This window comes from Solanum lycopersicum, chromosome 7 (assembly GCF_036512215.1).
Source record: "Solanum lycopersicum chromosome 7, SLM_r2.1".
Classification (NCBI taxonomy): Eukaryota; Viridiplantae; Streptophyta; class Magnoliopsida; order Solanales; family Solanaceae; genus Solanum; species Solanum lycopersicum.
Genome location: NC_090806.1, coordinates 7269078 through 7274151, shown reverse-complemented (window position 1 = coordinate 7274151; position 5074 = coordinate 7269078).

Genomic DNA, 5074 nt, shown 5'->3' with positions numbered 1-5074 from the left:
TGATCCTGGATACACATTTTCATATGTATCTTCCTCATTCGCTACTGGTCTTGATTTACATTGTGAATTGCTTGATATGCCTATTCGTGTCTCTACTCCGGTGGGTGAGTCTGTGATAGTTGAGAATGTGTATAGGTCTTGTCTTGTGACTTTTGTGGGAAGCAATACTCGTGTAGACTTGATCATTCTAGAGATGGTTGATTTCGATGTAATTCTGGGTATGACTTGGCTTTCTCCAAATTTTGCAATCTTAGATTGTAATGCTAAAACTGTGACATTGGCCAAGCCTAGGACAGATCTGCTAGTGTGGGAGGGTGACTATACTTCCACCCCAATTCGTATTATCTCCTTTCTTCGTGCCAAGAGAATGGTTAGTAAGGGTTGTTTAGCTTTCTTGTCACATCTCAGGGATGATACTTTCCAAGTACCTTCGATTGAGTCTGTTTCGATAGTCCGTGAGTTTCTGGATGTGTTTTTTTGCAGACCTTCCTGGTATGCCACCGGATAGGGATATTGATTTTTGCATTGATCTGGAACCGGGTACTCGCCCCATTTCCATACCCCCTTATAGAATGGCTCCAGCTGAGTTAAGGGAGTTAAAGGCCCAACTTCAGGAGTTGTTGGGTAAAGGCTTTATTAGGCCAAGTGCATCCCCTTGGGGTGCTCCGATTTTATTTGTGAAGAAGAAGGATGGAAGTTTTAGGATGTGCATCGACTACATGCAACTGAATAAGGTAACTATTAAGAACAAGTATCCTCTTCCTCGCATTGATGATTTGTTCGATCAGTTACAAGGTGCTTGTACCTTCTCAAAAATTGATTTGAGATCTAGTTATCATCAATTGAAAATACGGACAGCAGATGTGCCAAAGACTGCTTTTCGAACCAGGTATGGGCATTATGAATTCTTAGTAATGTCTTTTGGACTTACGAACGCCCCTACTGCTTTCATGAGCCTGATGAACGGGATTTTTAAGACATATCTAGATCTCTTTGTCATTGTATTCATTGATGATACACTGATATACTCAAAGAGCAGGAAAGAACATGAGGAGCATTTGAGAATGGTATTGGAAGTGTTGAGAGAGAAAAAGTTTTATGCCAAATTCTCCAAGTGTGAGTTTTGGCTAGATTCAGTGTCCTTCTTGGGTCACATAGTTTCTAAGGATGGAGTGATGGGGGATCCTTCTAAGATTGAAGCAGTGAAGAGTTGGGTAAGACCTACTAATGTTACAGAGGTAAGGAGCTTTGTTAGTTTAGCTAGCTACTACCATCGATTTGTCAAGGGATTTTCTTCTGTTGCTTCCCAACTGACAAATTTGACTAAGCAGAGTGTTCCATTTGTATGGTCGGATGAATGTGAAGAAAGCTTTCAGAAACTCAAGACCTTGTTGACTACTGCACCAATTCTCACCTTGCCAGTGGAAGGTAAGAACTTCATTGTTTATTGTGATGCCTCATATTCTGGTTTGGGTGCAGTGTTAATGCAGGAGAAGAATGTAATTGCTTATGCTTCGAGGCAACTAAAGGTGTATGAACATAACTATCCGACCCATGATTTGGAGTTGGCTGCAGTCGTGTTTGCATTAAAGCAATGGAGACATTATCTATATGGGGTTAAGTGTGAAGTCTATATAGATCATCGCAGTTTACAGTATGTCTTTACTCAGAAATATTTGAATTTGAGACAGAGGAGGTGGATGGAACTACTGAAGGACTATGATATTACTATCTTGTATCACCCAGGAAAAGCTAATGTTGTGCAGATGCTTTAAGTAGAAAGGTTGGGAGCATGGGAAGTCTAGTTCACTTGTAGGTTTCTAGACGCCCATTGGCTAGAGAGGTTCAGACTCTGGCTAATGACTTTATGAGGTTGGAAGTACTGGAGAAGGGAGGATTTTTGACCTGTGTAGAGGCAAGATCTTCCTTTCTTGACAAGATTAAGGGAAAACAGTTTACTGATGAGAAACTGATCCAGATTCGAGATATGATATTGCGAGGAGAGGCTAAAGAAGCAAAAATTGATGAGGAAGGCGTTTTGAGAATTAAGGGAAGGGTATATGTGCCCCGCGTCGATGATTTGATTCACACTATTCTTACAGAGGCTCATAGTTCAAGGTATTCTATACATCCTGGTGCAACCAAAATGTATCGTGACCTAAAGCAACATTTTTGGTGGAGAAGGATGAAGCGTGACATTGTTGATTTTGTTGCTCGATGCCCGAATTGTCAGCAGGTAAAGTATAAACACCAGAGGCCTGGGGGGATACTTCAGAGAATGCCCATTCCTGAATGGAAGTGGGAGAGAATTGCAATGGACTTCGTAGTTGGTCTTCCAAAGACATTGGGTAAGTATGAATCCATTTGGATAATTGTTGACACATTAACAAAGTCTGCTCACTTCATTCCGGTCAAGGTGACTTACAATGCAGAGAAGTTAGCCAAATGTTATATCTCAAAAATTGTTCGATTGCATGGATTTCCACTTTCCATCATATCAGACAGAGGTACGCAGTTTACTTTTATGTTTTGGAAAACATTGCATGCTGAATTAGGTACTAGATTGGATCTTAGTACTGCATTTCACCCTTAGACCGATGGTCAGTCTGAGCGAACAATTCAAGTGTTGGAAGATATGCTTCATGCATGTGTGATAGAATTTTGTGGTCATTCGGATAACTTCTTACCTTTAGCAGAGTTCTCATACAATAATAGCTATCACTCAAGTATCGATATGGCCCCATTTGAGGCACTGTATGGGAGGAGATGTAGGTCTCCCATTGGTTGGTTTGATGCAATTGAGGTGAAGCCATGGGGTACCGATCTTTTGAGGGAGTCGTTAGATAAAGTGAAATTCATTCAGGAAAAGCTTCTAGTCGCTCAGAACAGGCAGAAAGAATATGCAGATTGAAAGGTTAGAGACTTGGATTCTATGGAGGGTGAGCAAGTCTTGCTGAAGGTTTCACCCATGAAAGGGGTGATGCGGTTTGGTAAGGGAGGTAAACTTAGTCCAAGGTATATTGGTCCATTTGAAGTTCTAAAGCGCGTGGGGGAGGTGGCTTATGAATTGGCATTGCCTCCAGGACTGTCAGGAGTGCACCCGGTATTTCATGTGTCTATGCTGAAAAGATACCATGGGGATGGAAACTACATTATTCGTTGGGATTCAATTCTTCTTGATGAGAATTTGTCATATGAGGAGTAACCTGTTGCCTTTTTCGATAGAGAAATCCGCAAGTTGAGATCAAGGGAGATTGCATCCATCAAGGTTCAATGGAAGAATCGGCCAATTGAAGAGTCCACTTGGGAGAGGGAGGTTGATATGCAAGAAAGATATCCACACCTTTTTACAGATTCATGTACTCTTTCTCGCCCTTGTTTTTCTTCTTGTGATCGTTCGAGGACGAATGATGGGTAAATTAGTATCTATTATAATGACCTGTTTAGTCGTTTCGAGCAGTAGAATCATTGTGATAAAACTGACTAGGTCGACGGATCATGCGACGGACCGTCATGGTCATGACGGACTGTCATGGACTCCGTCGTCCCATACTTGTGTAATTTTCCTGTGGGTTATGGGATCAACTCTTTGATTTTTGCGACGAAATTGCAGCACGAACCGTCGTAGACACGACGGATCGTCACAAACATCCTTACCGAATTTGACCCTTTGAACTTTGTGACAGAACTGCAAGAAGGACCGTCGCAGGTACGATGGACCGTCACGAGTTGCGTAACCCCGACTGGGTCAGATTTCTGCTTAAACTTTTAAAGGGGTGTTTTGGACTATTTATGACAAACTGTATGAAATTAGTGACTAAGTTTAATAACTTATTTACTTGGGGGTTAAAGGAGGTAACCTTTAAAATAAATAATGGGTTACTTTTATCATCTTTGATACTTGATTATATGATAATTAGGGTAAAAGAAAAAGAATCTGCAGAAGAAAAATAAAAAGAACAAGAAAAGGGGAGAACGAGCGAGAGAATAGAGAAACGAAGAGAAAAAGCAAAAAGGCTTTGGGAAGTAGCTTGCTTGATCACGATTCTTCGGTGGAGGTAGGTTATGGTTTATGCTATTTCATAGTAAACTCTAAATAGCGATTGATATGTATTGGGTAGTATTGTGAAGTCTTCGATATGCTTGATTGTGTGTTTGTATGTTGTGATTGTGGAATCCTAAATCTTATCCCTCTCTATTAAGATGATACATTGACATAAAAGAGGCTTGATGAACTAAAGTAATGAGATTAGTGGACCGGGGTGTCACGTTCCGACACGTAGAAATAGGGGATCGGGTGTCACGTTCCGACACGTAGAAATAGGGGATCAGGTGTCACGTTCCGACACGTAGAAATAGGGGATCGGGTGTCACGTTCCGATACGTAGAAATAGGGGATCGGGTGTCACGTTCCGACACGGTAGTATTAGGGGACCGGGTGTCACGTTCCAACATGGTAGTATTAGGGGATCGGAGTGTCACGTTCCGAGACGGTAACATTGGAGGGAATGAATCTGGAATTATGTAAATGTAATCAAATTCAAAGAACCTATTTCCCAAATGAGTATGGTGTAGAGGCTTGAGTCCTCATGGGAGTGTTTGGTGTTGTTGCCAATGATTCTTGTACTTGTTTTTGTCACCTGTTAAGTATTGTAGTTGATTTTATATTATTATTCGATATATATTGCTTTCTATTTTGAGTTGGCCGATGATACCTACTCAGTACTTGTGCCTTGTACTGACCCCTAATTGTAATTTTCTTCTCTGTTATTTATGGAGTGCAGCAAACGTGCCATCGACTTCGACTCATCCACAACTCTAGCTAGTCTTCAGCACATCAGATTTCAGGGTGAGCTATTACTCCTAGCTCGTGCTGGATTTTCTCCTTCACGTCTTGATGTCTTGAAGTTCGGACATGGACATCCTTTTACTTGCTTTAGCTTCTTAATTACTCTTAGATTTAGAAACTTGATAATAGATGTTCTTGGTGTGATGACTTCCAGATTTTGGGGATGATAGTTGATAAATTTTAGAAGCTTATTTACTGGTTATATTAATGAGTTTTGAGTCTTCC